The sequence below is a fragment of the Monodelphis domestica genome, chromosome 3 (genome assembly GCF_027887165.1).
Source record: "Monodelphis domestica isolate mMonDom1 chromosome 3, mMonDom1.pri, whole genome shotgun sequence".
Lineage (NCBI taxonomy): Eukaryota > Metazoa > Chordata > Mammalia > Didelphimorphia > Didelphidae > Monodelphis > Monodelphis domestica.
Window position 1 is genome coordinate 69103483 of NC_077229.1, and position 13143 is coordinate 69116625.

The following is a 13143-nucleotide window of genomic DNA, read 5'->3' on the forward strand; positions in this document are numbered from 1 at the left end:
TAATAGAAAAATTTAATGTTGAAAAAATCAAAATGATTCTCCAATAATAGTCAAAGTTTATGAATAGGGAGGTCTCAATGAAGAAACTCAAGTAAACAATATCTATGTGAACAAATTACCAAATCACTGATAATTATAGAAATAAAAATTAAAACAATTTTGGTGTTTCACATAAGCCCATACGATTGGAAAAGCTGGAAAAAAGGAAAAGGACCAATATGGGTAATGGAGAAAATGGGCTACTGATACACTGTTGGTAGAGCAGATCTGCCCATTGGACTCAAATTTTAAGAAAGTAAACTAGAACTATGCCATGAAACTATGCATATAGCCTTTGGCTGAAAAATATCATTACTAGGTTTACATCCCAAAGAGTACAAAAAAAAAAGAACCAGATATCCTAAGGAAAAAATACCAAACCTTTTTAATGTGGCAAAGAATGGAAATGAGGGGATACTAAAGAATGGAAGTTGAGGAGATACTCTCATCAGTAAGGGAATGACTGGACAAGTTCTCATGTTCATGAGTGTGATGAAATATTATTTTGCTATAATAAATTATTGAAGAGTAGCAGAGAGCTCCACTTCTAGAGTTATGAGGTCTTGGGTTCAAATCTGGCATGAAATTCTTCCTGGCTGTGTGACTCTTGATAAGTCACTTGACCCCAGTTGCCTAGCTTGTAACATTCTTTCTGCCTTGGAATGGATACTTAGTACCAGTTTTCAGACAGAAAAGCATGGCTTTCTTGAAAATAAATTTTGAGATATTTTCAGAAAAACCTGGGGAGACTTGTGAGCAGCACCAGAAGAACAATGTATACAATAACAACATCGTAAAAATAAATAACTTTAAAAGATTTAAGAATTCTGATCACTACCATGACTAATCAGAATACCAGAGAATCTATGATGAAGCATACGTTTGAACAGATTGGTGTTGGATTCAGGGGGAAGAATAGGATATATATTTTGGAAACAGCTAATGAAATAAATTTTTATAGATTATAGGTATTTCTTATAGTAATAATTTAAGGGGAGGTAGAAAAGACAGCTTTTTACATTGGAAATTTATTATTTAATTTTATCATGAGGAGTAGATTGAACTAGATAGCCTGGAAGTTCACTTCAAGATCTAAGTCTGTGATGTTATGAGTCTAGGACCAGTAGCTAGCTTTCAACTTCATAATTAAATGCAGCAAAATTTACCAGCATTCATCAAAAATGCAAATGGCTGCTTCCTACAGTGAGAGGAACTGAGGATGAAGTCAGAGAGAATGCTAAAGTGATGGTTTTTCTCTGAGGCACTGAGGAAGAAAGATCGTGAATGAAAACTATGGACCAGGTAAGCATGGTATGATTATAGGGAGGGGCTATAAAATACAAGGGAAACTATCTCTGTTTCACATGGTCACAGGGTGACATGTGGGGATTGAAATATGAGAAAGGATCCAGGATTTTCTGGTGACTTTCTCTCTCTTTGGCCCTCCTATCCCAGCTTCTCTTTCCTAAGATGCTATTGGAACAAGATCAGGATTTACAAATTGTATCCTCTGTTTAGTGCCAGGATAAGAATACTCACTGTTTCTGAAGCAAGGGAAGCTCATTTGATGTTTATAACCTGTAGGGAGAGAAAACAGCCATGAGTGGAGAGACTATGGTTAGGAGAGAACAGAAGAAAATAAATCTACCTATGATCCAATAGTTAGGTAGTGCAGAGGACAGAGAACTTAACTTAGTCAGAAAGACCTGAGTTCAAAATTAGCCTCAGACATTTTAGTTCTGGTACTCTGGGCAAGTCACTTGACCCTGACTGCCTCAGGTTCTTCATCATAAAAACGGGGGTTATAAGAGCACCTTCTTCTCCAAAGGTTGTTGCGAGGATGGAATGAGATGTTTGTCAAGCACTTGGCAGAGAGACTGATTCAAAGTAAGCATTATATAGACGTTAGTTATTATTATTAGAGCTGCAAGAGACCTCCTAGATGATTAAATCCAAGTCCAAGAGCTTAGAAAGCTAGGTGTCAGGTTCTAAGAGAGATCACTTCATGGGACACATATCTGAGGTCCAACCTCTGTTTCCTTGGCCTGTTTTCCTGAGCCTTGTGTCTCCTTATCAAACAAATCCACAAATATTCAGTGCTTTAATCTATAGATGCAAAGAGGAAAATGACACTATCCTTGGCCTCAAAGACTGCTTTCCATTGAGGGTGACAGTGTGCACAATACACTAATATGTTTGTGCTGCATAAAAACGAGGGTATGAGATTGCACAGTTAATGGCTGGCCTCTGTGCCTATGTTACCCATAGAATATTGGCTGTCCCATAGTCCTGGCATCAGAGTGGAAGCTGACCTTGAACTAGTTCCCCTGCACTCAAGTACAGGATGAGAAAAGAATAGGGATTCTATGTCCCTCCCCTGTCAGTTTTGGTGACTAATGGAATTTGAGTTATAGATAGTTCCACCCTGGTTCACAGCAGCTGGATTTGAACCTGATTCAGCATAGGCAGGGGTCACTGTGTTTAGCATAGTCCACCTGGACAAAGGGCCCGTCTCTCCAGAGTCGTAGCCTTAAACTCTTTGGGATATCCCCTGGAATTGTACTAGGAGGCAGGACTGAATTCACTTCAGGTGTTGAGCTGAGCAATGAAATTGCTGAGGATAGGTACTGTTTGTCACCTCGACAGTAAAAGTTCTGGCTGTGGCCTCTGTGGGTAAGGGATTAGAGAGATTTTCTCTGATTCTGTATGTTGGCCACCATCAGTTGTGGTTGTCAAGGGATGTTATTTAACAGAGGTGACTAATAGGGATTTTTCTGCAGAAACAGTGGTTAAGGACACCTTGGGGTCTTCAGAAAAAGAATTGGTTAAGGGGTGACTTGTGCTGCTTTCTGACTCAGTGCTTGGAGCTCGAGTGACAGGGCTCATAGGAGAAAGGATTATGTCTGACTTTGCTGCTAAGAGACAGAGTTGTCTGTTTGTTACTAGTGGCAGTTTCAGCAGATCTCATGTTCTTTTGCCATGGGAATAACTGGAAGAGGCTACAGGAGTTGGAGGGAAAAGAGTGTCATGTGCCAAGTAGGACTGAAGTTGTGAGAGACTTGTGACTTCTGAGCCTTAGGGACAGAGCACCCATTCTTCCTTCAGAAAAAGATGGGGAGCTGCTCCTGGTGGAGAGAGCTGGTATTTCACTGGTTAATGTCAAGTTTGAGACAGACTCTGCTATGATCCTATTTCTTGTATAGTAACTGAGATTTAGACTAAAGCGGGGTAAACATCCAGCTCTGGGTTGGACCCTTTCACGGGACTTGCCATGAAGATGGCCAGTCAAGCTCCTCTGAGGGAGACTGTCCAGATGTGAGTGTGCTGAGCTGTGAAACAGTTAAACTACCAGCTCTATGGCCTCCCATCCTTGGGTACTGGGGGAGAAGGAGGAAACACCAGTGAGCTGTCCATTGTCCCTGGTTCTGAATTCAGTCACTGGTGCAACAGAGGGAGTACCCCTCTTAGGAAATGTGGACTCAGGGGGTTCCATTGAAAAAGGTCCAATTGGGCTTATCTGACCTCCAATCATGGCAGTGTTCATCATACTCCTAACAAAGGGTGAAGGGACAGTCCTGGACTAGTTGGTTCCTTTGCTTAGGCTAGGCAAAAAGTGGAGCCCCTTTCTGACTGTGGGGCTGTGGACTACATGCATTCTGAGTGATTCCAGGAGCATCTGTGTTCTCTGAAAAAAATGCTGAACACTGTTTCTACCATCACTTGGTCCTTCTCTAGACAGAGAAGAGCTTGTTTCTCCACCAGCAGATTTTGAGATAAGCCTGACTCTGTTACTGTCTGGGCATCCTGCTTCTCTGGAGTGGTTTACCTTGCAAGGGCCATCCTCAGACTCAGTTTCCTTTACTTTGAAATAAGGCATTAGCACTAGATAAATCCGAGGGGCCCCTTCAAGTTCTAGATATCAGATCCCATGAGGGTAACCAGAATGAAGAAACATCTCAACACCATATCCACTAAGTATCTGTTGAAGGAACTGAATTCAGAGAAGTAATGGCTCAGAGGGAACATGATGGTTGTTTTCTAAGTATTTGAATGATTTTCCTTTGGAAGTGTTTTCTTGGAAACCCTTTTTTGGTTTGTTTCCCAGGGGAAGAACAAAAGCAATAGATGCAAAAGAACAAAGAGAAATTAAGGTTGAGTGTCAGGAAATCACTTTCTACCACTGAGCACTGCCCCCAAATGAGAGGCTGCCCCAGAAAGTAGTGGGTTCTCCTATATGTAAAATCTTACTGAAAAAGTTAGAAATGCTGCACTGGGAATGCTTGTTGCCTAGTCTGGAGGGGGGATTCTGCAGTTATGGGTGGGACTCACTCCAGTCTCTTCCAAGTACCTGCTTTTCATTCCATAATCCTTGGGGACTTGAAAGCTATGGCCAAACCAATTCTCAAGAAGCCCATTCCTCTGAGATTCTAAAGATGAACCAGTGAATTACTGCCACAGAGCAGAAAATGAAACCTCAAGAATGGTAAACCCCCGGCAGAGGAGGGATAGAGGAGTCCTCTAATGCAACATGGACAGTAGACTCAGGAGCTAGAAGTCCATTTGTCTAGGCTGGGACAGACTCTACCCAAAACTCCTGATGGTGGCTTGCTAGGTCCCATAGAAAAACAGGCCATTATCTTTGGCAGTTGGCTACCAGCCTCCAATTCTCATTAGAAATTTACCAATCATAGAAAAGATTCTGAAGGGATATGGTTTATTTTTACCAATATCCTTGTTTCATCCCAAATGAAGTCTAAAGAAGACACAGGTGAGAACAGGGAATGCAATAGATGATCAGGCTTAATTAAGGGCTCCTATCCTGGCCTACTTTGGTTGGTCAAACCCAAAATATTTCTCCCAGGGGAAAGAGGAAGCCCTATATAATTTGCTCGGGAAGAGAGATCAAAAGAAAAATTATTGCCACAAAGGCTTGAAGCCAAATGCCCTTCACAAAGGTATCTTCACTGCAGTCTCTGGAGGTGATTTCACTGGGTTTTCTCCAAAGAGTAGGAAGGAATCACTCTCCAGGAGAGGAAGCAAAGAGGAGGCATCTACTAACCTGTATGGTTAAGGGCATGTTTTTAACACTTACATTCTTCTTCCTTGGAAACAATACATACTATATATACAAAAGAGGGGTAAGGACTAGGCAATGAGGATTAAATGCCTTGTACAGGGTCACACAGTCAGGAAACATCTGAGGCCAGATTAGAACTGAGGTTCTCTGAGTGCTAGAAAGCTGTTTCTAGGTTGCTACAGGACCTCCTGCTGCTCTTTGGTTTAGCATTTGTGTGGTGCACATCACATCAGCTACTCTGTCTGCAGGAAGGAATGAGGGAGGGGTCCAGGGATCTGTCATGATTAACTCATAGTGTGCAAGGTAGCAAATGCATGGTACTCACTTCACAGCCTAAGATTGTATGCATTCTGTTATTAATATGTACTCTGACTCCAGGGAAAGTTACAAAACTGTATCTCAGATTTGGATATCCCAGGACCAATAGGACTATTCAGTTTTCACCAACAAGCAGTGGAACCACACAGACCACTTAGGCAGGCTACCCTCCTGGAGAGTGATCTGAGGGAGACAAGACTGATTTAAGAGACATAACTTGGAAATCCAAGCCCCAAAGTAGCCCAAAATAGGCACCCAGAGAGGAAAAAGCCAAGGGAGAGATTTCACCCAGGAGACAACAGAGTAAAATGGAAGGAGCTCAAGAAATAGAAGGTAGTATATTATACCTGGACTAATTTCCTAACCGAGATACTTACTCCTGCTGTGACTTTGGGCAAAACTGATCTGTAAAAGGGGGCCTTTGAACTAAATAATCTTGATGTTCCCCACAAGACTGATATATTTTCTAACCCTCTGATCTTCTGCAATGTATTATCTCCTGAAGGACATTACAGAGCTAATAATGATGTTTCAATAACACAATATGACAACCACTGTGCTAAAGACTACTATTATTTGATTATTTCATCATATTTGTTCAGAAATTAACCCTGGGAGGTATGTGCTATCCCCATATCATAGATGAGGAAACTGAGGCAGGCAGCAATTAAGGACCACTGATTTGATCAGGGTCATGCAGCTGTAATAAGAGTTTGAGGCTGAATGGAATAGTTTTCCTAACTCCAAGCTCACCATTGCCTAGTATAAATAAATTTGTTTGTGCTCAAACTGATGCCAATAAACAGGTGGTATTCTGGTTGAAGACTCAAGTTATTATCCCAGGGGAAAATATAGAAAAGATATTCAACTTTGATGTAATGGAAAAGAAATGGACATTCAAGGAATAGCAGGTAGATCCAACAGACCAGTTGGAGAAGTAATCATCTATTCCGATGATCAAAAAACCCTTAGTGATGGATGAGCTACGATGTTCAATTCAAATATTAGGAGTCTTACTACAAAGCCTATACAGAGCATATACTGAAGAAGGCTTCTGAGAAAAACAAACTGTAATCTTTTTCCAGTGTACTCTGGTCCCTGTGGTTAAAACTTTTAACAACATTCTTCTTCTATCTATTTCATTCTAACATTTTGAAAAATAAAGAGACTTCAGATCACATATTTTTCCTCCTACTATCTTCAGATATTAAACTGTATCAACCATGTAAGTAATACGAAATGAAGGAAAAGCAGTACAAATAATGGTGAAATGGAAAGCCCTTAAAAGAAGAAGGATGACCTGGGAGGAAAGAATTTCTGTCAAACAGAGAAAGCAAAAAGGAGGCTTTTACTCACCTGAAGGATTGTTGGCAGTTATTGTGGACACCGAGGAGTCATCTGATGGGGCAAGGGCACCATCAGGCAAAGAGGTGTCAAATTTTTTTCTTCCAGAAGCCTGTCTTCTGTTTAAATCTGTGGGAATAGGAAGTCAGTCATAAAGTCAATCAAATAACACTTATTAACATTTATTGACTTGAGTACCCTCATGAGGAAGGCAAAGTACAAAAATTGTTTAGAAAGCTTCAAAATTCAAAATATACTGCCTGTCTCTTCTCTCTCTCCTTTACTTCCTTATATTGGCTCCACAGGTCCCTCTTTCTCAAAGTCAGTCAGATGACTTAAATACATTGCCCAAAATAATGACAGTTAATTTGAGTCAATAGGAAGGGAGGAGTGGAGAAGGAGAAAAGATAAGATAAAAAAAAGTAAGGAGGGAAAGAAGCTATTTTGAGTGCCAAATGACTCCCTTCCAGACAGTCTGAAAGGGAACTGGAGTGAGCATGACAGAATATCCTAAAAACCCTGAAGTCAGGCCCACCAATACAGATTATGAAAGAAGACAGTCAGGAGTGATTCCCATGGACTAACAAGATCCCCAGCAGGAGTTGAGGCTTCCTTGTGAATCCACTGGAGGTGGTGGGAACAAGACCTGTCTGCAAAATGTTCTTACTCCCTCCTGGGCTCCACAGTCCACCTCCTCAAATCCTCTTCCTCTGGATGACTCCCCTTGGCAGACTAGTACATGTCAACTACTGACAAATGTTCACTCTCCTCAAATAGCCTCCTAGACAACCAGCGGGCAAACTGTTGCTTCTCCTACATCTTCTGAGGATAAAAAAGGCCATCTATTTTCAATCAAGAAAAAATAGATATTTAGGAGAAAGCTCCAAAGAGAGAAACTGAGGAAGAAAGAACAAAAATGTTCCCAGAAATGGAAATTCAAGTGCAAATCACCAAGACCCAAGAAGAGCACTGTAAATATCCATGAGATGGAGAACTCTCAGAAAGAAGAAACCAAAACTGGGTCCCATGTACATTTGTCCAGCAGAGGAAGCAGAGATTGACTCTTACAAACCTGAAGTACTAGCACTGGTAATGGGCACCATGGACTCACTGGCTGGAGATATGGCATCTTCATGTCAGGTTAGGTCTGCCAGTGGCAGTGTTGAGACCTAGGCTGTTGCTCATACATTTAAAGAAGGGAAGTCAGTCAATCCCTCATCCAGCACACACTTATTGAGAATTACTGCACACCAGGCAGAGCCCATTTAGATAAGGATGAAAGAAGTCCATACAAAAAAATCTGAGTATCTTTGATCAGTCTATCCCTTTTCTCAACTGCCCCAAGGCACTTACCACAGCCCAATTTTAACTCCTATGTAAAGCCTTTCACCAAAATGAGGAAAGGAAGAGTCATTTGAGGCCCAAGGAAGACAAGACTCCACTGAAGAAGAGTGTGAGAAACTAAATTGACTATTAGAATCCAAAATTTCCCAGGGGAAGCTCTATCAGAAAATGGAATGTCTTCATGTTAAATATATATGGTTTCTTCCTACCTTAAAGCAGAAAGTAATCAACCTCCCTGACTCAAACATGACCCTGATCTTCCCAAGAAGAAAAAGGGTTCATGAAGGACCATGGACTGAACCAAAGACTTTACCTGTTTTTCTCTGTTTCCTATAATGGTGCGTACAATTTGCACCCATCGTTCAGGGGAGAAAATGAATAGAGGTAAGGGTTGATGGGGACCTTAGTCCAAGGTAACCCAACTGAGCTCAGTTAATTCCTTTTATAGGGGCCTTTATTGTGATGTCAGTTTCAACTGTATATTGATTCCATGTTACCATGGAAATGGGAACTTTGTTGATAGAGACTGAGTCAGATGAAAATAGTAAATGTTGGGCTGATGCCTTCCCCTAAAGAAGAGATCCTTTTGTGGAAGGAGTTGAATGGACTAGTTTCAGGATATCTGGTAGTGTTAGGTTCCCACCCTGTGGTTGTGGCTTCACTAGGGGTGCCCATGGGGGGAAAGGAAAAAGAGATCCCTTTTGGGTGGATGTCTGAGGAAGGATCAGAATCTAGCATACCTTTAGACTCGACTGATGTGGAATGATGTGGGAGAAAGTTAGTGTCCACAGACTCTCTTGAAGAAGCTTCAGTAGTTCTGGGGATAGGGTGGTCCTTAAAGAAAAGAAATGATTGTTTGGGGAGCCTCTGGACATTTTTTCCCTGTAGCAAAATTCATAGTGGGAGTTGGTGGATTGAGCAGAGAGCATTGTGAAATATGAGATGGGTAATTTCGAGTACATTAATTTGAAAAGATTTTGTAGAAATAAAATAAATTCTGTCAAGATTAGAAGGAAAGCAGAAAATTGGGTAGACATTTTTATACACTCAAATGTCAAACATAAAGAGATCTTTGCTGTGTGTTTATAAGAAACACAGCCATCCCCAAATTGGTAAATGGCCCAAAGTTATAAATAGACAAGTTTTGGATGGAGAAATCAAAGCCATATATAGTTATATGAAAAAAGTGCTCCAAGTCACTAGTGATTAGAGAAATGCCAACTTCTGAGATATTATTTCATATCCATCAGATTGGCTAAACTGACCAAAGGGCAATTATTGGAGGGGATGTGGAAAAAAAGAACACAAATACACTGTTGGTGGAGCTGTAAATCAGCCAATTCATCCATTGTGAAGTTATTTCTGACCAACACATACAGAGTTATAAAATTGTATAGACTCAGGAATCCCATAATTGTGTCTGTTTTCCAAGAAGATCAGAGGAAAGGGAAAAGAATTCATATATTCTAAGAGATTTATAGTAGTTCACTTTGTGGTGTCAAAGAATTGGCAACTGAAGCGATGCCCATTAATTGGGAATTGGCTATACCAATTGTGGTAAATGAGTATGATTGAACACTTCTATGCTGCAAGTAGTGATGAACTGGCAAATTTCTAAGGAACTGGGAAAGAACTACACAGTGAAATGATTAGAACCAAGAGAACACTATACACAATGACAGAATTAATACTAGAGGAATAAATTGTGAATGTTACCTCCAGTGTGTAAACTGAAATGTGAAAACATTAAAGAATTTCTTTGTATGAACATACTGATTTCCCATATAATACTTTCTGTGATACAGATAGGGTAGGGAAGAGCAGGGATACTTGTGTTCAGAATTTATTAGTTTGATGTGAAGAAAAGTAAGTTAAACATAGCAGAGATTTGTAACTTCATTTACGTGCAATCTTGTTCTTTGTGTATAGATATGTTTGTTTCATTGAGTTTTTTAAACTATTGAAATAAAATTTAAAAAAGAAAAGCAATGGGCAAAATATTGCTTCTCCTACATCTTCCAAAGGAAGAGTCCAAATTCACAATCTCAAAGGAATAGAAATTGGAAAAGACATGTGATACCCAATGTGATACCCACAACGCGTGTGGGCTATGGGAGAGGTGGTGGGAGGGTGGGGAAGAAAAGAAAATGATCTTTGTTTCCAATGAATAGTGTTTGGAAATGACCGAATAAAAATTAAAAAAGAAAAAAAGAAATTAAAAAAAAAGAAATTGGAAAAGGTTTCAAATAGAGAAATCGAGGAAGATAGAATTAAATATTGCAAGAAATAAAATTTCCTAGGGCCCAAGAATTATCCATGAAATCGAGACCTTCCAAAGGAGGAAAGAGAAACCAAGCATTCGTGAAGATTTGTCCAGTACAAGGGGGACAGAAGAGACTTTTCCTAACTTGAAACCCTGACAGTAGTGGTAGGCAGTAGGGCTGATTGGCTGTTAACTTGGTATCTTCAAGTAAGGTTAAGCCTGTAATGGGGGTGCCAGCACCCAAATGCTAATTGATGCTCACAAAAAGGGAATTGCTCATTCCTTCCATCAGTATATATTTTCTGAGTATTTACTGTATGCCAGGCAGGGAGTCCTCTCAGATATGAAGCAGCATAAAAAGACCTATGATCTCCCCAGGTTCATGCATAATCTCTGTGTCTTTGGTTATTTCATCCCTTCCTTAAAGAACCTCCAGAATTACACTCATTACACAGTCCAATTCTACATCACACCAAAGTATTTGACCAGAATGTAAAATTGCAATTTCTGCCCAAAGGCGAGGGTCATTTTAACCCCAAAGACCACAAGGTTACCCTCATGACCAGTGTGGGGAACTAGAGTGCTCAACAGAGGTCAGAGATCTTGAGTGGATGAAAATAGAGGGCCTGAGGGGGAACTATCCAGGAAGGACATGGTTTCCTGTTAAAGACACAGGGATTTTTCAAACCTCAAGACACAAATGAATCAACCTCCCACACCTCAAATCTGACCCTCCAGAAAGGAGGGGGGAGGTCACAAATACTCATGAATAAGACTGAAATGAAAGCATCAAGGCGCAAAGCAGAGATGAGGGAGGGATGCCTGCTTCTGAATGTGGACCCTGAGGGGGAAGAGGCAGATGTCCACTGGGTCTCCTTGTCCATTGAGGATGATGTAAATAACTAATTTCCTTTGTTCTCCTATCTCCCTTGTTCTGCTTTCTTTCCTTTGTTCTGCTCTGAGCCAGTGTGGGTAAAAAATGTTGTTGGGGCCCCAGAGAATGGGGTCATCCCAGGAGAAGAGGTGCTACTCTAGGATGTGGTGTAGTTAAACATAGGAGAAGAGTCTAAGGTGAGGTTGGACAGCAAATGCAGCTTGCCAGAGGTACCTGCCTCTAGGGAATGAACAAAGAAAAGGCTAGCTGCCTCAGTCAAGGTGGTGACCAGGATGAGAATGCTGTTGTCTGATGTCATTAGATACCTGAGCATAAATCTAGATAAACTTGTTCATGAGTCAGTATGTGTGCGGAAGAAAACTTGAGTCTCTTGTCAGGGGAGAACTGAAGGGCAGGCCAGTCCCTGATGGTTGTCCCCTAGCCTTGGGGCCTCTTCCCCAGTAGCTGAGCCAATGAAGTTTGGCAGACTGGTGGGCAGAGGGGCAGTTGACCTGGAATCAATTTCCCATTTGCTCTTCCCTGGGAAGGTGAACACAACACTGACCTGGTGGCGGGCCTAGATATTGAGACATCTGTCCTGAGATTCATGGGGCATAGAGATGTGGTCTTGTGAGAAGATCCACTTTGCTTCTCAGATGTAAACATGGGGAAAATGAAAGAAGAGCTGACCCCCATGCCTGGGGAAAGAGTAGAATCTGACCTGGAATCTCCTATTCTGAGTGTAGGAATTAAATTTTAATGCTTTGACTAAAACATATGAAAATTATAAATAATTTGGTGGTCACCAATTTAAAGTAGTATTGCTCAAAGTTGAAATGACTTTTAATAGCTTTTATTTACAAAAGAGGTTGAGTGAAAGTAAAGAAATACAGAAAAGTAGAGAAGACATTTAGCCTATCTATCTGAATATTACTCCAGGGTTTGACTCAGCCAGGACTTGTTGATCTTTGGTTGGGATAAAACCCTCTCCAGAAGGCAGGAAAGGACAACCAGCCATTCACTCACCCAAATTCCCTCCAAGAAGAGGGTCAATACTAAGAACTGAACAAAATCTCCACTATTGTCCTAATCGTGTTTACTGCTGGTTCTAAGAAGACAGGAGACAGGGAGATCTTATTCTTCCTTCAGAGGATAGATGGTCACATTTTTCCAAAAGTAATGTCACTTCTGAGAGAGCCAAGACAATCCCAAGGCTCCATTAATGCTACAAGGGCAGAACTCAAAAGGGAGAAAAGCTTTGGGGAGGCAGCAGAGGGATTCCTGCTGTTGGAGGAAGGTCAGGTTAGGCAGCATATGGACCTCCTTCTAATTCTTCCCATTCAGTTCCCATCTCAGAATGAGAGCCCAGATCTATATCCACAAGCAGAGAAGGTACTTAGTTTAGGTCAAGTTAGGTAGTGAGAGGTTCCATTCTTTCCTTTGCTCTAGTGGGAAATGAACTCTTTGGGTTTAGAGCTGGAAGGGGTGTTGTGGTTCATCTAGTTAAACTCTCTCATTTGATAGAATAAGAAACTAAGGATCTGAGTAAATAACATTCCCAAGTTCACTTAGGTAGTAACAGAGTCAAGATATGAGTCCATTTCCTCTGATTCTAAATCCAACATTCCTTACACACCCCTTGTAATTCCAGTTTCGCAACTCTCCTGTCACAGTGTTCAGAAGCAATTTCATGAGGTCTTCCTTGAGTCCATCCCATAACAAGAGTCCTGTGCCCATCTTGGTTCGCTTATCACCATGCCCAGCTTCCTATGAGAGGGACCTTGTTGGAGATAATATCTAACTGGTTACTTTTCTCCTATTTCTGCTTTGTGCAAATTTGTAACTAAATACAGTTCTTTAGTTCTACAAATATGGCTCTCTGTC